Genomic DNA, 23,360 nt, shown 5'->3' with positions numbered 1-23,360 from the left:
GTGACAAACCCGCCAATTCTGACACACGCCTAGCCGAAGCCAAGGCTAGTAGCATGACCACCTTCCACGTGAGATATTTCAATTCCACCGTCTTGAGTGGTTCAAACCAGTGTGATTTCAGGAAACTCAACACCACGTTAAGATCCCAAGGTGCCACTGGAGGCACAAAAGGGGGCTGAATATGCAGCACTCCCTTTACAAACGTCTGAACTTCAGGCAGAGAAGCCAGTTCTTTTTGAAAGAAAATGGATAGGGCCGAAATCTGGACCTTAATGGAACCCAATTTTAGGCCCAAAGTCACTCCCGACTGTAGGAAGTGAAGGAAACGGCCCAGCTGGAATTCCTCCGTAGGGGCATTCCTGGCCTCACACCAAGCAACATATTTTCGCCATATACGGTGATAATGTTGAGCCGTCACGTCCTTTACTAGCCTTTATCAGCGTAGGAATGACCTCATCCGAAATGCCTTTTTCTGCTAGGATCCGGCGTTCAACCGCCATGCCGTCAAACGCAGCCGCGGTACAAGTCCTGTCTTAGAGGCAGAAGCCACGGGTCCTCTGTGAGCATTTCTTGCAGATCTGGATACCAAGTCCTTCTTGGCCAATCTGGAACAATGAGTATTGTTCTCACTTCTCTTTTTCTTATGATTCTCAGCACCTTGGGTATGAGAGGAAGAGGAGGAAATACATAGACCGACTGGAACGCCCACGGCGTCCACAGCTATCGCCTGAGTGTCTATTGACCTGGCGCAATACCTCTGTAGCTTTTTGTTGAGGCGGGATGCCATCATGTCCACCTGTGGCAGTTCCCACCGACTTGCAACCTGCGCGAAGACTTCTTGATGAAGTCCCCATTCTCCCGGGTGGAGGTCATGCCTGCTGAGGAAGTCTGCTTCCCAGTTGTCCACTCCCGGAATGAACACTGCTGACAGTGCGCTTACGTGATTCTCCGCCCAGCGAAGAATTCTGGTGGCTTCTACCATCGCCACCCTGCTCCTTGTGCCGCCTTGGCGGTTTACATGAGCCACTGCGGTGATGTTGTCTGACTGAATCAGAATCGGGTGGTCGCGAAGTAGGGACTCCGCTTGCAGTAGGGCGTTGTATATGGCCCTCAGTTCCAGGATGTTGATGTGGAGGCAAGTCTCCTGACTTGACCACAGACCTTGGAAATTTCTTCCCTGTGTGACTGCCCCCCACCCTCGGAGGCTTGCATCCGTGGTCACCAGGACTCAGTCCTGAATGCTGAATCTGCGGCCCTCGAGGAGGTGAGCACTCTGCAGCCACCACAGGTGAGACACCCTGGCCCTGGGGGATAGGGTGATTAACCGATGCATCTGAAGATGTGATCCGGACCATTTGTCCAGTAGATCCCATTGAAAGGTCCTCGCATGGAACCTGCCGAAGGGAATGGCCTCGTATGATGCCACCATCTTTCCCAGGACTCGCGTGCAGTGATGCACCGACACCTGTTTTGGTTTCAATAGGTTTCTGACCAGTGTCATGAGCTCTTGAGCCTTCTCCATCGGGAGATAAACCCTCTTCTGGTCTGTGTCCAGAATCATGCGTCCAGAATCATGCCCAGGAAGGGCAGACGAGTCGTAGGAATCAACTGCGACTTTGGAATATTTAGAATCCAGCCGTGTTGTCGTAACACTTCCAGAGAGCGTGCTACGCTGATCAGCAACTGCTCTCTGGACCTCGCCTTTATGAGGAGATCGTCCAAGTATGGGATAATTGTGACCTCTTGCTTCCGCAGGAGTACCATCATTTCCGCCATTACCTTGGTAAATATTCTCGGTGCCGTGGAGAGACTAAACGGCAACGTCTGAAATTGGTAATGACAATCCTGTACCACAAATATGAGGTACGCCTGATAAGGTGGATAAATGGGGACATGAAGGTATGCATCCTTTATGTCCAGAGACACCATAAAATCCCCCCCTTCCAGGCTTGCGATGACCGCTCTGAGCGATTCCATCTTGAACTTGAACCTTTTCAGGTATATGTTCAGGGATTTTAAATTCAATATGGGTCTGACCGAACCGTCCGGTTTCGGTACCACAAACATGGTCGAATAATAACCCTTTCCTTGTTGAAGGAGGGGAACCTTGACCACCACCTGCTGAAGATACAATTTGTGAATTGCAGCTAACACTATTTCCCTCTCTAAGGGGGAAGCTGGCAGGGCCGATTTGAGGTATCGGTGAGGGGGCATCTCTTCGAATTCCAGCTTGTATCCCTGAGACACAATATCTATTGCCCAGGGATCCACCTGGGAGTGAACCCACTTGTGGCTGAAATTTCGGAGACGCGCCCCCCACCGGGCCTAGCTCCGCCTGTGGAGCCCCAGCGTCATGCGGTGGATTTAGTGGAAGCCGGGGAGGACTTCTGTTCCTGGGAACTAGCTGCGTTGTGCAGCTTCCTTCCTCTGCCCCTGCCTCTGGCAAGAAAGGACGCACCTCAGACTTTCTTGCCTTTTTGTGATCGAAAGGACTGCATTTGGTAATACGGTGCTTTCTTAGGTTGTGAGGAAACATATGGCAAAAAATTTGACTTTCCAGCAGTAGCTGTGGAGACCAGGTCCGAGAGACCGTCCCCAAACAATTCCTCACCCTTGTAAGGTAAAACCTCCATGTGCCTTTTTGAGTCGGCATCACCTGTCCATTGCCGAGTCCACAGGACCCTTCTGGCAGAAATCGACATTGCATTTATTCTAGAGCCCAGTAGGCTAATGTCTCTTTGAGCATCTCTCATATATAGGACAGCGTCTTTTATATGCCCCAGGGTCATTAATATAGTATCCTTGTTTAAGGTGTCAAGTTCCTCAGATAAGGTATCCGTCCATGCTGCTACAGCACTACACACCCAGGCCGACGCAATTGCCGGCCTTAGTAAGGTACCTGAATGTGTATAAATGGACTTCAGGGTACCCTCTTGCTTTCTATCCGCAGCATCTTTTAGGGTGGTCGTATCCTGTGACGGCAGGGCTACCCTCTTGGATAAGCGTGTTAAAGCTTTGTCCACCCTAGGGGAGGATTCACAGCGTAACCTGTCCGTTGGCGGGAAAGGATACGCCATAAGCATCCGTTTGGAAATCTGCAGTTTTTATCTGGAGATTCCCAAGCCTTTTCACATAACTCATTTAGCTCGTGTGAAGGGGGGAAGGTCACCACCTGCCTTTTTTCCCCATACATATGAACCCTCTTGTCAGGGACTGGGGTTTCCTCTGTGATGTGCAACACATCCTTAATTGCTATAATCATATAACGGATGGATTTAGCCAATTTAGGCTGTAACTTTGCATCATTGTAATCGACACTGGAGTCAGAATCCATGTCGGTATCTGTGTCAACAATTTGGGATAGTGGGCGCTTCTGAGACCCTGACGGCCTCTGCGACATGGGATCAGGCACGGGCTGAGACCCTGACTGTCCTAAGGTTTCAGCTTTATCCAACCTTTTATGCAAGGAATTAACATTATCATTTAAAACCTTCCACATATCCATCCAATCAGGTGTCGGCGGAGACACCACATTCATTTGCTCCCGCTCTGTTTCCATATAGCCTTCCTCGTCAAACATGTCGACACAAGCGTACCGACACACCACACACACAGGGAATGCTCTTTTTGAAGACAGTTCCCCCACAAGGCCCTTTGGAGAGACAGAAAGAGAGTATGCCAGCACACACCCCAGCGCTATATAACCCAGGAATAACACAGTAACTTAATGTTAACCCAGTAGCCGCTGTTATATTGCTTTTTGCGCCAAATTATGTGCCTCCCCCTCTCTTTTTACCCTCTTCTACCGTGTATCTGCAGGGGAGAGCCTGGGGAGCTTCCTCTCAGCGGAGCTGTGGAGAAAAAATGGCGCTGGTGAGTGCTGAGGAAGAAGCCCCGCCCCCTCAGCGGCGGGCTTCTGTCCCGCTTTAATATACAAATTTTGGCGGGGGCTCATACATATATACAGTGTCCAACTGTATATATGCAAACTTTTGCCAAAGAGGTCCTAAATTGCTGCCCAGGGCGCCCCCCCCTGCGCCCTTACAGTGACCGGAGTATGTGGGTGTGTGTGGGAGCAATGGCGCACAGCTGCAGTGCTGTGCGCTACCTCAGTGAAGACTGGAGTCTTCTGCCGCCGATTTCGAAGTCTTCTTGCTTCTTTCACCCGGCTTCTGTCTTCCGGCTCTGCGAGGGGGGCGGCGGCGCAGCTCTGGGATCGGACGTCGAGGGTGAGATCCTGTGTACGATCCCTCTGGAGCTAATGGTGTCCAGTAGCCTAAGAAGCAGGACCTATCTGCAGAGAGTAGGGCTGCTTCTCTCCCCTCAGTCCCACGATGCAGGGAGTCTGTTGCCAGCAGAGCTCCCTGAAAATAAAAAAAACCTAACAAAATACTTTCTTACAGCAAGCTCAGGAGAGCTCACTGAACAGCACCCAGCTCGTCCGGGCACAGATTCAAACTGGAGGAGGAGGGTCATAGAGGGAGGAGCCAGAGCACACCAGAATCTAAATTCTTTCTTAATGTGCCCATGTCTCCTGCGGAGCCCGTCTATTCCCCATGGTCCTTACGGAGTCCTCAGCATCCACTAGGACGTTAGAGAAAAAGGTACAGTACCTATTAAAAAGGTACAGTTGGAGGGTATATATATATATATATATATATAATTACCGTATACTGCACAGAACTATGATGTACTTCCTACAGGGCATTGCTGTTATTGCTCTGGTATATTATCATGCATGCACTAGTAGTATTTACTATATATTTATTTATCCGGGGGCCCAGACCATGCATTCTCTAACAGGCAAACCAATGTGATTGCTGGCCACAACCCGTTCGGAGACTAGCCACACCCCTTAACATTGGCCCCTAGCACTGCATTCCCCCGGTGGGCCATTCACGCCCCAGTCCGACACTGTTACAGCCATCATGTTTTCTGTTTGAGGTAAATTTAGCAATGCAAAGCTCTTTCATCCAGGGAAAAGACAAGCTTACTAGCACAGCATTTGAAATTATTGTTATCAAATATTTTTTACAATAATAAAAAAACAACAGCCATACTCTACATACAAGCAAAGCTACAATACACTGAACATATGATTGAAGTTATTTTAATTAGAAACTCTCCAAAACAGATAAGAATATAAAGAACCACATAAGATTGTAATGAGGTGGAATTAGATGATAACATATACATGCAGGAAATCGGAATCAGTCAGCGTTAGTGCATAGATAGTACATATGCCACATATTCTCGTCGGATGTACTCATGATGTTTGGAAATAGAGGTATTATAAAGCAATCCATCCATACGATGATCCCAGCTTCCCTGGTGCTGTAGCGGATGCAGACACCATACTGTGGCATCATCATCACAGCTCAGAGGATGGAGGATGCCATAACAGGGGGGGGACATTTAAACTACAAATCCCAGCTCCCTTTGCGGTATGGGTGGGTGGAGTATGAAAGCATCCATTCCACAGCCTTCTTCCATCAGCTTCCCTTACAGCAGACAGAGAGACAGGACAAAAGGATCTCAGCTGGAAAAAATACAATTACATGCGATCCACAGCGCACCATTTAGCCTTAGGTAAGTGTTTTCATTGTACTGTTTTCTGTATAGTAGCATCTAACCTTTAGATATCTTGGTACTATGTACTCAGTCGCATTATCAATCAAGCACGTTTGGTATGATCATGATGTATGCATATGCTAAAACGTTCAGACACACACCTCTCTGTGTGTGCGTATATATAAATAAATAAATAAATATATATATATTTGCACAGTGATAATGTATATATGATTGCACAGTTGTACGTATTACATACGGATGGCTGCATTTAGGCATCAGGAAATGTTCCACAGGGAGGGACTGCAATGCTGGCTTTGATTTATGTAACAGGGAGGATATCCTTGCAGGGGGAGAAGTAATAGATCTTTCCTGCTGCTTATCACAGTGACACAGTGCTGGAGATACATGAAGATGCTCTGTGTTTTGTGTCGCTGTGGGTGTGCCTTATGTGGATGGTGCCACTTTATGAGGCTGGAACACATCAACTGAATGAGATATGCATATTGAGTCATACATTTCTTTATTTCTTTTTGTTCTCGCCAGACCAGCCTATCAGTGCTCAGGTTAAAGTGAATTATTTAAGAAAATATATTTTTGTAATTGATATTACTTAGTTGACATTGAGCAGTTAATATTCAAATAAAATATTCATCAACCAATTCGAATTTGCTTGGTATACCATTATACATCACTTTCATATATCCCCCCATGCATAATCTTCACCTTCAGTCACTTTGATTGCATTGTTTTTAAAATGCACATAATGTAGGGGGCTATTTTTTTCCATTTGATTAAGGTTTGGATGGAACTGTATTTGTTGTGTTAGTTCAATTCATTCAAAAATATGTAAAGTGCCAGCTTATGATACTGATTTATATTTGCATTAGGAGGCTCCTTTATTATTACCAGTTATTTATATAGCGCACACATATTGCACAGCGCTTTACAGGGATTATTTGGCCATTCACATCCGTTCCTGCCCCAGTGGAGCTTACAATCTATATTCCCTACCACATGTACACGCATTCATACTAGGGTTAATTCTGCCAATTAACCTACCAGTATATTTTTGGATTGTGGGAGGAAACCGAAGTACCTGGAGGAAACCTACGCAATTATGGGGAGAATATACAAACTCCACACAGTTAGGGCCATGGTGGGAATTGAACCCATGACCTCAGTGCTGTGAGGCAGCAATGCTAATCATGACACCATCCGTACTGCCCATTTAAAATGATCTATTTTTAGATATAATGCTATAGGAACCTCATTTAATGGATGAGGCTTATTCTAATTTATACGCACTTATAAATATGTGAGAATTCAAACGTAAATAAATTAAGAAGGTAAACCAGGGGCAAGAAATCTAAAGCAACTGTTCCCCTCAATTCAATATATAATTACCATTACAGATTAGCAATATGTGTTTTCTTACAGGAAGACAGAGTTGCAGGAATATTCCTTATTAGAAGAAAGTAAATAATATTTAAATGTTTCACTGTAAATGGAAAGTGATAATATTTTCATTTAGCGTAAAAAAGGCAGGTAGTTAAAATGACAAATGAATGATAGCAGCTCATGTATACAATCACTATGGTCATTTATATTTATTATTATTATTATTATTATTATTTATTAGCAGTTTCTTATATAGCGCAGCATATTCCGTTGCGCTTTACAATTGGAAAAGACAGTACTAGAACAAAACTGGGCAAAAACAGACAGATATAGAGGTAGGAAGGCCCTGCTCGCCAGTTTACAATCTGATTTTCACTTAGGAAACATGTTTAAAAATGGTTTCACAACATAAACTAAGAAGGATTATCTCAAACTGTACAAAGTGAGAAAGGCATACACAGTGAACATTGTCACACAACCCTAGCACTCACGCTTTGCATTAAAACAACATAAGGCATGTAACACATAAAATAGAAGAAAGTTCTGTATTACAAGTGACGTTGCCTATTATATAGAGCTCTCCCAAATGCTTAGTAAGAGTACACTGTGTTCCATGTACTAGAAGACACATGATGTACATCTTCTGAGCGCACACATTTGTTATAAATGTGGTGCAGGAACTACTTGTCTTGCAATTCCAAATGCGTGTGTGAAAGTGAACATGGTGCCTCACTATTTCTATCTGGTACAAAGCAAATTGCTCAGCCCCACAAGCCCAACGTTTGGTGCAAATAATATCCAAATATATATCAGTGTCTTTATTACTATTATTAAACACCTGTTAAACATGCTAAAGTATCTGAAATAAACTGCTCATAAGGGAGAATTGCTCACTTACCTGTGCAATCTACTATATATGTGTACTCACTATCATGTTTATGTATTATTTCATGTTTGCTGCTGATACAATGTATGTGTACCTCATACTCACCTTTCTGGGGAAATGAATGAGAGTGAGAGTGGCTCATTACATATCATCTAGTCACTGTCTTTATGTACATTTTGCAGCACAGCAGTGATCCTATATAACTAACTTATGCTGTGTAATCACTCTATTACATCAGTATTCTGGTTTGCGTTGATTGGGTAATAGTGCTGGTTCCTGGCACTTGCTGATATGCTCTATTCAGACACTTTGGGGGATATGTACTAAGCAATGATAAAAGTGGAGAAGTGAGCTAGTGGAGAAGTGACCCATGGCAACCAATCAGCTGCTCTGTATACGTTTATGGTATTCAAATTCTAAATGTTACGTCAATGCTGATTGGTTGCCATGGGCAAATTCTCCACTGGCTCACTGCCCCACTTTTATCACTGCTTAGTACATGTCCCTCTATGATAATGTTTTCTGTCTATGCACTATGACGGCACTTTATCACACGCTTGCTTCGTTTCTCCATTCATGTTCCATGTTTGGTTGGAAAGCCAGAAGCTGTTGTGCATGGTGTAAAAACTGGTGCTGGAAACCAAGAAACTGTCTTCTTCTTCTTCCCAACTTCCAGCAGGCAACCATGCTTGTGCCTGTGCATCGCACAGTCATCTTTGTCTGTAGTGCTAACGTGTATATACATATATACACCTTTACATCAGTGATATATGTATTGCTAAACTACAAGTGTACCTGGGATTTCAGTAAATTTGGTATATTCGTGGGCAGCTCAACTTCATTCTGCTCTCTAGAGCTCTGCGTACAACTCCTCCTAAAGTCAGGCCATCCCCTAGCAATTTATCCTTACACACCAAAGCTACATGACTGATGAGATGTGAAATACTGATCGTATACAAGATATCCACTGAAGCTAAGCTATGTTGCATTCATTCTGTTTCTTATACATTCTCCTCACTTGCATTTATATATAGCAAATCTACAGCAACCTCCCTTGAAAAAATGTATAGCATTGAGACTCAAGATCCATTCTTCCCATTTAACCAGAACCCTTGGTCTTCAAACATAGCTTTTTAGAGAAACATTAATTGTAATGGCTTTCTAAGAAACCGCATCTTGCATACTAGATGAGAGACAAGTGGTAGATCGTTTCAAGAGCACAACGTTAAATGCATACTGTCTCCTAATGTGCAGAAATGCTCATCTCGTATGATCCGCAGAGGCCCTCTCTACAGCCACTCCCTAGTTTCATATAATTCTTACTTTATTTTTTATTTCTTTAGAATTTTCATGTAATTCCTATAGTGGAGCTGATATTCCTTGTTATTGACTTATGTCTTTTTATATATTTTGAACGTACCCTTTTCCATTGCTGTTAAAATCCGGGTTATTGCCGAGAAAATCCGAATCGCAGCTCACTGAAACGGCTCCCTCAAAAATAACCTGGGTCCAGTGACCTGGGAATCCAACCTGGGTAACCACCATGGTTGGACACGGGAAGGATTCCAGGTAAGAGGGCAGTGTAAACGGGTAACCAGGGTCATCTAACACAAATCCTGTTTACAGCATGGGTAGATCCAGATTTCCAGGTGCCTGGAGATTATGGGAGGGAGATGGGGAGTGAGACGGGGAGGGATAGATTACAGCCTCCACGTATGGTCCGGAGATGGGATATAAAGCCAGAATGGTCTGGACCATACGATGAGTCTTTAATCTCTCCGTCCCCTTCTCCCCAGTGACCGTTGTCACAGACACCACCCGTGTGCAGTGTAGATGGCGCAGACCTAGGAAAAAGCCACAATACCAAAGGATTCTGTCCCGGGTTTGACCCGAATTGGAACAGTGTTCCAAATCCCAGGTTAGACCCGTGTCTTTGGTGGAACATGGGTATACATCAAAGATATTTGCAAACATAGGGGCTGATCTAGAGTCTTTTGCATAAGATATACTGTACATTTCACTACTGCGCATGAGGTTGAATGGGTACAGACAAGGAAAGGCAAGCATAGTCATAATTACATAGTTGGAGAGGTTGAAAAAAGACAAAATGTCTCTCAAGTTCAACCTGCATTCTAAAATTATATTTCATTTAGATGCTGTAACCTTGGATATTTCTATCAGTTAGTAATTTATCTAATCCATTTTTAAACTTATTTAGTGAGTCCACCATTACTATCTTCTCTGGTAGAGCATTCCAAATCCTTACTGCTCTTACTGTGAAGAACCCTTTCCTCGGTTGTGTATGACATTTTTTTCTTCTAACCTCAGGGGGTGTCCTCGTGTCCTGTGTAGCGTTTTTTCATAAACAGATCGTCTGATATGTCCTTGTATTGTCCATTAATGTATTTATAAATATTAATAATGTCCCCTCTCAGCCGCCTCTTTTCCACTGTAAACATATCTAACCTTGTAAGTCTTTCCTCATAATTCAGTGCCTCTAACCCATTAACCAGTTTGGTGGCTCACCTCTGAACCCTTTCTAGTTCCAAGATATCTTTTTTATAGTGCGGTGCCCAGAATCGTACACAATATTCCAGGTGTGGCTGTACCAATGATTTATACAGTGGCAGTATTACACTCTCATTCCTTGTCTCCATTCCCCGTTTTATGCATGCTAACACCTTATTTGCTTTTGTTGCTGCATTTTGACATTGCGTACTGCTATTAAGTCTATTATCGATGAGCACACCCAAATCTTTTTCAACTACCGTTATCCCTACATTTTCCCCATTTAATGTATAGCCTGCACTGTAAAGGAGTTTTCAGATAACCCTAGCACAACTGCATGTAAAAGCATTCCCTTTTAAGTGGTGTATCTCTTCTGGGTGCTTGAGGGCTGGTACCAAAATACACAATGATAATGATAAGTACCAGGAGCACTATCTAACCACTTTGGATTGGCTAAATGCTTTTGATTCCCCCAGCTAATTTTAATTATTTTTGGCTAGGTTATATCAGGCCGTGCCCGTTATTAACATTACTTAATTGCCATTTTCATTGAACTACTGCAGGAAAGAAAATACCCAGTTTTAAAGGGAAAAATAAGTTTGTATTGAATTTAATTTGAATTTTCATTGTACATTGGGGATGTAGTAATGTGACCGGTGGTCTCCCCCTACATCCCGCCCCTTTAGAATCCCGACTGTTGGAATGCCGACTAACAGGGATTATTCCCACAACACCCATAGTGCCACCGGGCCCGCAACGGACTTATTGCGCTCGCCCCCCTGCCGGTATTCAGCTGCCGGGATCTCGGCGGAGGTATGCTGACCCAACCCATTCATTGTATTTGGAAAATAGAACTTTATTACATCATATAAATAGGGCAGTACAACCTTAGCATTCACTGTCAAGGCACATCGTGGCACTTACATTTACACATGTGTATGTAGGATATATGTCTATCTATATATGCTGCTGTCTTTATTCTGGGTATTGCTCATATGGATTTAATTCTTTTTTGTTCCCACAGTATTTATTATTATTTTGTGTATAGTTCTACCAGGGTTTGACCTTAGAAACACAATGATTTAGTGCCTGCTGTGCATCTGGCTACTGGACCAAAAACTGTGGTATCTCTCTCTCTCTCTCTCTCTCTCTCTCTCTCTCTCTCTCTCTCTCTCTCTCTCTCTCTCTCTCCTTCCCTCCCCATGTTATTTTGTTACATCTATTGTCTCTCCACTCTTTGTCTCTCTTCTCCGCCCTGACAAGCCCAGCTGTAATGACTTCCCAGCAACCTCATGGGGTGTATAAGGACTGCTAATACAGAAGTTCCTGGATCATGTTTTGTTATGCCCCTGTGTTTAGTCCTGCTTTCTGTGTAAGAATCAGAGCATGCTGCATGCTTAGTGCTTGTCTTTGTGTTCTGTATGTATACTGTTATCTCTATCCCATTCTTTAGCTAATGTCTCCCTTGTTCCTGATTTTGTTGCTACCTTTCTTTGTTTCACTGTCCTAGTCATGTCAACCTTATGCTGGGTACACACTGGGCGATATATCGTCCATTCAGTCGAACGGAAGATATATCATAAGTGGGTGGGGCATAAGTGGTACACCCGATATGTCTGTGAATGACGTCGATCACAGACATATCGTCTTGTCCAGCAACCAAGGGCGTAGCTACCATAGGTGCAGGCAGTGCAGTAGCTATGGGGCCCAGAGCTGAGAGGGCCCATCTTCCCTGTCAAAGTTACATGTGTTATATACATTTCTCTGACGTCCTAGTGGATGCTGGGGACTCCGTAAGGACCATGGGGAATAGCGGCTCCGCAGGAGACTGGGCACAGCTAAGAAAGATTTAGGACTACCTGGTGTGCACTGGCTCCTCCCACTATGACCCTCCTCCAGACCTCAGTTAGAATCCTGTGCCCGGCTGAGCTGGATGCACACTAGGGGCTCTACTGAGCTCCTAGAGAGAAAGTATATTTTAGGTTTTTTATTTTACAGTGAGATCTGCTGGCAACAGACTCACTGCAGCGAGGGACTAAGGGGAGAAGAAGCGAACCTACCTAACTGGTGGTAGCTTGGGCTTCTTAGGCTACTGGACACCATTAGCTCCAGAGGGATCGACCGCATGGAACCGGCCATTGGTGTTCGGTCCCGGAGCCGCGCCGCCGGCCCCCTTACAGAGCCAGAAGCAAGAAGAATCCGGAAAATCGGCGGCAGAAGACATCAGTCTTCACCAAGGTAGCGCACAGCACTGCAGCTGTGCGCCATTGCTCCTCATACACACTTCACACTCCGGTCACTGAGGGTGCAGGGCGCTGGGGGGGGGGGGGGGGGGGCGCCCTGAGAAGCAATAAATACACCTTGGCTGGCAAATATATCACAATATATAGCCCCAGAGGCTATATATGTGATAAATACCCCTGCCAGAATCCATAAAAAAGCGGGAGAAAAGTCCGCGAAAAAGGGGCGGAGCTATCTCCCTCAGCACACTGGCGCCATTTTCTCTTCACAGTGCAGCTGGAAGACAGCTCCCCAGGCTCTCCCCTGTAGTTTTCAGGCTCAAAGGGTTAAAAAGAGAGGGGGGGCACTAAATTTAGGCACAATATTGTTTATACAAGCAGCTATTGGGGGAAAAATCACTCAGTTATAGTGTTAATCCCTGCGTTATATAGCGCTCTGGTGTGTGCTGGCATACTCTCTTTCTGTCTCCCCAAAGGACTTTGTGGAGTCCTGTCCTCAGTCAGAGCATTCCCTGTGTGTGTGCTGTGTGTCGGTACGGCTGTGTCGACATGTGGGATGAGGAAGGTTACGTGGAGGTGGAGCAGAGGCCGATAAATGGGATGTCGCCCCCTGTGGGGCCGACACCAGAGTGGATGGATAGGTGAAATGTCAACTCCTTACATAGAAGGCTGGATGACTTAAAACAGATGTGGGACAGCCGGCTTCTCAGCCCGCGCCTGCCCAGGCGTCTCAAAAGCTATCAGGGGCTCAAAAAAGCGCCCGTTACCTCAGATGGCAGACACAGATGTCGACACGGAGTCTGACTCCAGTGTCGACGGGGTTGAGACATATACACAATCCACTAGGAACATCCGTTACATGATCTCGGCAATGAAAAATGTGTTACGCATTTCTGATATGAACCCAAGTACCACATAAAAGGGGTTTTATTTTTGGGGAGAAAAAGCAGCCAGTGTTTTGTTCCCCCATCAGATGAATGAATGAAGTGTGTAAAGTAGCGTGGGTTCCCCCCGATAAGAAACTGGTCATTTCTAAAAAGTTACTGATGGCGTACCCTTTCCCGCCAGAGGATAGGTCACGTTGGGAGATATCCCTTAGGGTGGATAAGGCGCTCACACGTTTGTCAAAAAAGGTGGCACTGCCGTCTTAGGATACGGCCACCTTGAAGGAGCCTGCTGATAAAAAGCAGGAGGCTATCCTGAAGTCTGTATATACACACTCAGGTTATATACTGAGACCTGCAATTGCCTCAGCATAAATAGTGCTGCTGCAGCGTGGTCTGATACCCAGTCAGATAATATTAATACTCTAAGACAGGGATAATAGTTTGCTAACATAGAGCATATTAAAGACGTCGTCTTAGATATAAAGGATGCACAGAGGGATATTTGCCGGCTGGCATCCAAAATTAATGCAATGTCCATTCTGCCAGGAGGGTATTAGAAACTCGGCAGTGGACAGGTGATGCTGCCTATAAAAGGCACATGGAGATTCTGCCTTATAAGGGTGAGGAATTGTTTGGGGATGGTCTCTGGGACCTCGTATCCACAGCAACAGCTGGGAAGAAATTTTTTTTACCTCAGGTTTCCTCACAGCCTAAGAAAGCACTGTATTTTCAGGTACAGTCCTTTCGGCTTCAGAAAAGCAAGCGGGTCAAAGGCGCTTCCTTTCTGCACAGAGACAAGGGAAGAAGGAAAAAGCTGCACCAGCAGCCAGTTCCCAGGATCAAAGATCTTCCCCCGCTTCCTCTGAGTCCACCGCATGACGTTGGGGCTCCACAGGTGGAGACAGGTGCGGTAGGGGCGCGTCTCGGGAACTTCAGGGACCAGTGGGCTTGCCCACTGGTGGATCCCTAGGTTCTGAAAATAGTATCACAGGGATACAGGCTGGAGTTCGAGGTGACTCCCCCTCGCCGTTACCTCACATCAGCCTTGCCTGCTGCCCTCGGAGAAAGGTAGTACTGGCGGCAATTCACAAGCTGTACTTCCAGCAGGTGAAATCAAGGTACCCCTCCTTCAACAAGGCCGGGGTTACTATTCCAAAATGTTGTGGTACCGAAACCGGATGGTTCGGTGAGACCCATTCTAAAATTGAAAGCCTTGAACACTTATATACGAAGGTTCAAGTTCAAAATGAAATCGCTCAGGGCGATTATTGCAAGCCTGGAGAATTTCATGGTATCACTGGACATCAAGGATGCTTACCTGCATGTCCCTATTTACCCTCTTCACTAGGAGTACCTCAAAATTGTGGTACAGGATTGTCATTACCAATTCCAGACGTTGCCGTTGGTCTGTCCCCGGCACCGAGGTATTTACCAAGGTAATGGCCGAAATAATTATCCCGTACTTGGACGATCTCCTTATAAAGGCGAGGTCCAGGGAGCAGTTGTTCGGAGGAGTAGCACTATCTCGGGAAGTGCTACAACAGCACGGCTGGATTCTAAATATTCCAAAGTCGCAGCTGGTTCCTACGACGCGTCTACTGTTCCTGGGTATGGTTCTGGACACAGAACAGGATAAAAAGGGTTTCTCCCGGAGGAGAAGTCCAAGGAGTCGTCTCTAGACAGAGACCTCCTAATACGTATACAGCCCTGGGAAGGATGGTAGCTTCTTACGAAGAAATTCCATTCGCCAGGTCCCATGCAAGGATTTTCCAGTGGGATCTGTTGGACAAGTGGTCCGGGTCGCATGTTCAGATGCATCGGCGGATAACCCTGTCTCCAAGGGCCAGGGTGTCGCTGTTGTGGTGGCTGCAGAGTGCTCATCTTTTAGGGGGCCGCAGATTCGGCTTACAGGACTGGGTCCTGGTGACCACGGATGCCAGCCTTCGAGGCTGGGGGGCAGTCACACAGGGAAGAAACTTCCAAGGCTATGGAAAAGTCAGGAGACTTCCCTACACATAAATATTCTGGAACTAAGGGCCATTTACAATGCCCTAAGTCAGGCTAGACCCTGCTTCAACACCGGCCGGTGCTGATCCAGTCAGACAACATCACGGCGGTCGCTCATGTAAACCGACAGGGCGGCACAAGAAGCAGGATGGCGATGGCAGAAGCCACAAGGATTCTCCGATGGGCGGAAAATCATGTGTTAGCACTGTCAGCAGTGTTCATTCCCGGAGTGGACAACTGAGAAGCAGACTTTCTCAGAAGACACGACCTCCACCCGGGAGAGTGGGGACTTCATCCAGAAGTTTTCCAAATGATTGTACACCGTTGGGAAAGGCCACAGGTGGACATGATGGCGTACCGCCTCAACAAAAAGCTACAAAGATATTGCGCCAGGTCAAGGGACCCTCAGGCAATAGCTGTGGACGCTCTGGTAACACCGTGGGTGTACCAGTCCGTGTATGTGTTCCCTTCTCTGCCTCTCTTACCCAGGGTAATGAGAATAATAAGAAGGAGAGGAGTAAGAACTATACTCATTGTTCCGGGTTGGCCAAGAAGAGCTTGGTAACCAGAACTCCAAGAAATTATCTCCGAGGACCCATGGCCTCTGCCGCTCAGACAGGACCTGCTGCAGCAGGGGGCCTGTCTGTTCCAAGACGTACCGCGACTGCGTTTGACGGCATGGTGGTAGAACGCCGGATCCTGAAGGAAAATGGCATTCCGGAGGAAGTCATTCCTACGCTTATTAAAGCTAGAAAAGATGTAACCGTACAACATTATCACTGCATATGGCGAAAATATGTTGCGTGGTGTGAGGCCAGGAAGGCCCCAACGGAGGAATTCCAGCTAGGTCGATTTCTGCACTTCCTACAGTCAGGGGTGACTATGGGCCTAAAACTGGGTTCCATTAAGGTCCAGATTTCGGCTCTGTCGATTTCTTCCAAAAAGAACTGGCTTCACTGCCTGAAGTTCAGACATTTGTCAAGGGAGTGCTGCATATTCCGCCTCCTTTTGTGCCTCCAGTGGCACCGTGGGACCTCAACGTGGTGTTGGGTTTCCTAAAGTCACATTGGTTTGAGCCACTCAAAACCGTGGATTTAATATATCTCACGTGGAAAGTGGTCATGCTTTTGGCCTTGGCTTCGGCAAGGCGTGTGTCAGAATTGGCGGCTTTGTCATGTAAAAGCCCCTATTTGATTTTCCATATGGATAGGGCAGAATTGAGGACTCGTCCCCAGTTTCTTCCTAAGGTGGTATCAGCTTTTCACTTGAACCAACCTATCGTGGTGCCTGCGGCTACTAGGGACTTGGAGGACTCCAAGTTACTGGACGTAGTCAGGGCCTTGAAAATTTATGTTTCCAGGACGGCTGGAGTCGGGAAGACTGACTCGCTATTTATCCTGTATGCACCAAACAAGATGGGTGCTCCTGCTTCAAAGCAGACTATTGCTCGCTGGATTTGTAGCACAATTCAGCTTGCGCATTCTGTGGCTGGCCTGCCGCAGCCTAAATCTGTAGAAGCCCATTCCACGAGGAAAGTGGGCTCTTCTTGGGCGGCTGCCCGAGGGGTCTCGGATTTACAACTTTGCCGAGCTGCTACTTGGTCAGGGGCAAATACGTTTGCAAAATTCTACAAATTTGATACCCTGGCTGAGGAGGACCTGGAGTTCTCTCATTCGGTGCTGCAGAGTCATCCGCACTCTCCCGCCCGTTTGGGAGCTTTGGTATAATCCCCATGGTCCTTACGGAGTCCCCAGCATCCACTAGGACGTCAGAGAAAATAAGATTTTACTCACCGGTAAATCTATTTTTTACCATTGGGTGGTACGTAGGGGTCATTTCAAACTTTTTCCTTGGGTCCTGCAATATATCTAGGTATGCCCCTGGACCTGCTCATTGTAGTGTGGCATAAAATGAACTGGAGGGCATTTTAATTTTATATATTATGAACCAGGACACTGTAATGAGGCACAATATGAAGGGGGAGCACTATGTATCATGGCATATAATGCCATAACTGTGTGGTATTATGTGTACTGGCAGCTCTGAAATGTGACATAGGGTGAACTTAAGCACTACTGCGATTCATAATAGAAACTAGGGCACTACTATGGGGCATAACATTAAGTAAGGCTCTACTATGGTTCAGAATATAAACTAGGGTACTATTATAGGGCATAAAATTAACTGCTGTAGAGAAGTGTCTCTCTAGACGCATTGGGACGGGGTCCCCTTCAAAATGTTGCTATGAGGCCCACAAAGTTCTGGCTACGCCCCTGCCAGCAACACACCCAATGCCCAATATATCTGCAGATATATCAGCGCATTTAGCTGTGTGTACAGACGACCCGCCAACCATCTGTACACTGGCTGCAGGGACTGACGTCACAGCTGGGTGGGCAAATTCAAATGCCCGCCCAGCCGGATAACAGGACCGACATATTGAACAGCTCATCAGTAAGTGAATATGCTCACCTGAATAAGCTGCTCTGTCGGTGCGACGGCGGGTCAGCGTAGTGTGTGTACTCAGCTTTAGTTTACACTATTGTACTTGTAACCATCCAGAACCATTTTTGGGCCTATAGCACTCTAAGCACAGAAATTTGGTTCTAAAGTAGTGGTTTGGGCGGCAGAACCTTCCTCATCCTTGTGTCTGATATCCTAGATTGTGTCTGCAACTAATTTATGTTTCCTGGTGGTATATTTACTAAGTGTGAGTTTATAGAAGTGGAGATGTTGGCCATAGCAACCAATCAGATTCTAGAGATTATCTTCTAGAAGGTGCTAGATAAATAAGTAGAATCTGATGGTTGCTATCGGCACCATCTCCACTTCTATAAACCCGCACTTTAGTAAATATACCCCCTAGTATTGATCTTTGTTTTGACCCTAATGTAAGGGCATTGCGCTTACAGCTTGGGCATTGCACTTACAGCGTGGGCATTGCGCTTACAGCGTGGGCATTGCGCTTACAGCGTGGGCATTGCGCTTACAGCGTGGGTATTGCACTTACAGGGTGGGCATTGCTCTTAGAGGGTGGGTATTGCACTTACAGCGTGGGCATTGCACTTACAGCATGGGCATTGCTCGTACAGGGTGAGCATTGCTCTTACAGGGTGGGCATTGCACTTACAACGTGGGCATTGCTCTTACAGGGTGAGCATTGCACTTAAAGCGTGGGCATTATACTGTACTTACAGCGTGGGCATTGCACTTACAGCATGGGCATTGCTCGTACAGGGTGAGCATTGCACTTACATTGTGGGCATTGTACTTATAGCGTGGCATTGCTCTTACAGGGTGAGCATTGCACTTACAGCGTGGGCATTATACTGTACTTACAGTGTGGGCATTGCACTTACAGCGTGGGCATTGTACTTACAGCGTGGCATTGCTCTTACAGGGTGAGCATAGCACTTACAGCGCGGGCATTATACTGTACTTACAGCGTGGGCATTGCACTTACAGCGTGGGCATTGCTCTTACAGCATGGGCATTGCTCTTACAGGGTGAGCATTGCACTTACAGAGTGGGCATTATACTGTACTTACAGCGTGGGCATTGCTCTTACAGCGTGGGCATTGCTCTTACAGGGTGAGCATTGCACTTAAACTCTAAGTGCTTGCATCTTGTCATACAGTATGTCTCCAGCATAACCATGCCTCCCATTCCAATCACTTCTCCACAGATGTTCTTCTGAGCATTGCTTCTTCCCTCTGGCACGTGGGCATGGCATTGTTTTCTTGGAAACTTGTAATTAGTGGGAACTGTCATCCCTTCATCTGCTTCCGTTCTTCTGTTGTCCTCACTGAGAAGGAAGAGAATAGGTCTATATGCTGAGCATCCTAGTTCTAAAAGACAAAAAGAACACAGTAAGAATAGGTAATACACACCAGTGAGCACATGACTGTATAAACCTTGCCTTTTACTGCTCTAAAAGACAGCTAGCAATATATTAACTGTTGAATTGGAGTCTGTCATCTTTTCTAATACAACTCGCTCAATCTCCAACACTCCGTTTGTGACATTTCAATATGTATCTACTGTATGGGGCGGATTTATTAAGCCTGGTGAAGTGATAAAGTGGAAGGTGATAACGCCAATCAACTCCTAACTAATTTTTTAAACCCAGCCTGTAACATGCAAGTTAGGAGCTGATTGGCTGGTGCCTTATCACCTTCCATTTTATCACTTCACCAGGCTTAATAAATCTGCCCCTGTGTGTAAATTTGGGATGTGTTTAATTCTTGTAGCCAAAGCTTCTCAGTGTTCCCACAATGTGAGCTGTTCATATTTGTAACCTGGATGCAAATAAAAATAATTTAATGTGGTAAGTGTTGAATAGGGTTGGACATACGCTCATGAACAGAAACCAAAGCTTTATAGGGCCAGTGGTTGGATAGCACTGCTGCTGCTCTGATATGCTAATTTCTACTTGAAGAAGTAAACCTCAAATACCCAAAAAGCCTAATTTCCTTACATTTTGGGGGAATTGACATGGCACTAAGGGGTCTATTCAAGAAATGGTAAAACGTGTGAAGAAATGGGCCGGTGTAAAAGTTGCCCATGGCAACCAATTTGCATACTATAAAATGATACAGAGCAGCTGATTGGTTGCCATGGGCAACTTCTCCACTGGCTCACTTCTCCACACGTTTCACTGCTTTATGAATAAATTCTGAAAATGAAAGAAGTGAAAATGAGTAACTGAATCATTAATGCAGTGGTTCCCAAACGTTTATAAATAACGGCACCATAGAGTATAAGCGTTTTATTCATGGTACCCCTAGGGCAAAAGTCTCTTATTGAGGAATAGAGAGAAAAAAAAGATAAAATTAAGTATATTAGGGTAGATGTTTTAACCTGGAGAAGGCTTAAGGAAGTGATAAACCAGTGATAAAGCGGTGTTAAGTGCAAGGTGATAATGCACCAGCCAATTAGCTCCTAACTGTTAATTTACATATGGGAGCTGATTGGCTGGTGTGTTTATCACCTTGCATTTATCACTGGTTTATCACTTCCTTATGCCTTCTCCAGGTTAATATATCTGCCCCATTGCGCTTACATATCATCTTAGGTTTAGTTATGCGGTGTCGGACAGGGATGCACGTCTGTTTATTCACATATTATATGATTGGCAGTAGCCAGAACTGTTTTTGGCATTCACATTGGCCATAAATCTAATTTGGTGCTGGACCACCAACCTGTGGCTCCCCTGCATGTGCCCCGTGACACCCAGTTTGGGAACCACTGCATTAGTGCATGATCCATGCAATTTTATGCAAAGGTAATCAATGGGAATTTTATCAAAGCTCTTGCTGACTGGGTTCTGTCATGATAATCTAATCTGTTAAAGTGGAAGCACTAAATATGTTAAGTACTCAGAGCAATGAATTTCTATGATCATGTGCTGTGATTGGATTTTTCTTAACATTTGGTATGTTACCTACTGTATGTGTATGTGTTGTATGTGTATAAATGCTGCAAGATAGAGGATACCTACGTCCCTTTCCTTGCAGAGGCCTCCATTCATCTCTAATAAATTGATAGCAATATTGAGGGTCCATGCCTGCATACACAATTAATTGTTACTTGTTTCTTGCAATGTATTAAAACAGTTGTTTAATGTGTTTCACTCTGAATAAGGTTCATCTGGAAAACACAATCAGAGGGAATATTTACTAAGGTGTGAATTTTTGTTTTAGAAGTGGAGATGGTGCCCAATCAGATTCTAGCTATTATCTTCTAAAAGCAGCTACATAAATGTTAAGTTAAATCTGATTGGTTGCTATGGACAACATCTCCACTTCTAAAAAACTCACACCTTAGTAAATATACCCCAATGTGTTTTAACAGGTATGAGTCAATTATGAATGGTCAAAAGCGTTAATGCTCTTAGTATGCTTGATTCTGCGCAAATACAGACACATTTACAGGTAAGTACATGGACAACACAACTGATCATGGGGAGATGTACTAAACCTTGGAGAGAGGTAAAGTACCAACCAATTAGCTCCTGTCATATTACAGGCTGTGTTTGAAAAATGACAGATAGGTTGGCTGGTACTTTACCTCTTTCCACTTTATCACTCTCCAAGGCTTAGTACATCTTCTCCCATGTGACATGCTTACTATTTCCATCAACTGCACTTTGCAGAGTATCTGTGACTCCACTAATGTAGGGAAGTTTGATTTTGTGGGTGTTTTCAAAGATTAAAGGGTCCCATACACTAGAACGATAATGCCCAATTTCATCCGATTTCGACCTTTCGGGTTGATAAATCGAATGAAAAGTGGCAAATCGGATGTGTTTTACATCCGATCCGATGCGTGGTCCCGTGAGCATCGGATCGGAGCCCCTAGGTCGTTAGTGCCGCAATCGTGATATGTTGGATCCCGCAGGCATGGCTGGGATCGCATACGATACATCGTATGCAAAAGGACCGCATACGATGTAACCTATGCGATCCTGCCGCCCGGGAGGCTGCCAGGCGGTTCAAGGGAAATTGTATGCGACATGAGGGTCCGATATGTTGCTGTAGTGTATGGGGCCCTTAAAATCTGGGCTTGGAACTTAAAATATGCGCGCCAGATATTTAAATTATGTCGGCCAAAAAGAGAAGCAATGTTGGCCTGGATTTTTTTCACTTCTTATTGAATAGTATTGAGACCACATTTTTTAATCCGGTTTATATAGGTGTGTATGCACCCCATGTGAGCATGAGTAATTAGTTGCATCAGGTTTATTGTTAGTAGCACTATAGTTTATTAAATCAATATATGACCCTAACATTTACATGGAAGACTAAAGGGGAGATGTATCTAACCATATCTCCCAACATCGGGAGATGGCAACGCGTGACTCCCTGGTGCCACTATGGTGGTGTGCCCAGTGCTCTGTGAGCTGCTGGCATGCCCCAAGACCCTCTGTCTCCCGTGAATAGACGCTGTGCCCATGCTAGGCAGAGCAGTTAGTGACAGAAGACTCCCAACTGCCCCCCCACACCCTGGGACACTGTGGTCCGCTGGTGGGACAGCCCCCAAAAAACGGCACTGTCCCACGAAAATCAGTACAGTTGGGAGGTATGATCAAGCTGTGGCGAGAGATATGGAGAAGTTGGCCAAACAGTCAGCTTCTGTCATTTTATAGACTGTGCTGTATAACTGACATTAGCTTATTGGTTGCTTTGGGCAACTTCTCCACTTTATCTCTCTCCAAGGCTTGACACATCTGCCCCTAAATGAGAGATTTATCAATCTAAAGAAGATAAGTATTAGAATATAGCTGTCATTTTATAGACTGTACTAAAGAATTGATAGCTAGAGTTTGATTGCTATGGGCGACACCTCGACTCTTTAGAAGGTTTGATCTCACCCTTTGTTCCTTTTCTCTTTATGTCCTTCCCACCCGTGTAGCAAATATATCTTCCCCTCTGTAACCGGACTCCAGTTTAAAGACAGCTGCTGATGTTCACATTAAGGAGGACTATTAAATAGAGCAGAATAAGAGAACCGTATGGGTTGTCTCTCTACATTGTGAGCTCCAGCAGCTGCCTTGATGGGTTGGGTACCAAATCCCCGGCAGTCACATTCGTAACAGTCAGGATGCCAACAGCAGCACCCCGATGGTCAAATGGATCCAGGTAAGCATTTTAACCTTACCCCTAACTAACCCCTCCCGTAGCCTAACCCTAACCATGCCCTCCAGAAGCCTAACACTAACCATGCCCGCCAGCAGCCTAAACCTAACTTCCCCCCTGTAGCCTAACCCTGGCCTTCCCCTTGGTGCGTAACCCTAACCCATGTATTTAACCGTCGGGATCCTGCTGTTGGTATTCTGACTGTCTGGATCCCAACTGCCGG

At 45.3% G+C, this 23,360-nt stretch overlaps 1 protein-coding gene across 1 annotated transcript in view; it reads left to right on the top strand.

The window, feature by feature from the left end:
• The first annotated feature begins 5,481 nt into the window (after nucleotides 1–5,481).
• GNB4 (G protein subunit beta 4) overlaps nucleotides 5,482–23,360 on the top strand; it is a 342,421-nt gene continuing 324,542 nt past the window's right edge. Inside the window, exon 1 of the mRNA XM_063916314.1 lies at nucleotides 5,482–5,589. The gene's annotated coding sequence lies outside the window, so the exon portion shown is untranslated. The remainder of the gene's footprint in view (nucleotides 5,590–23,360) is intronic.

This window comes from Pseudophryne corroboree, chromosome 4 (assembly GCF_028390025.1).
Source record: "Pseudophryne corroboree isolate aPseCor3 chromosome 4, aPseCor3.hap2, whole genome shotgun sequence".
Classification (NCBI taxonomy): domain Eukaryota; kingdom Metazoa; phylum Chordata; class Amphibia; order Anura; family Myobatrachidae; genus Pseudophryne; species Pseudophryne corroboree.
This window is presented reverse-complemented; position numbering and strand designations above follow the sequence as displayed.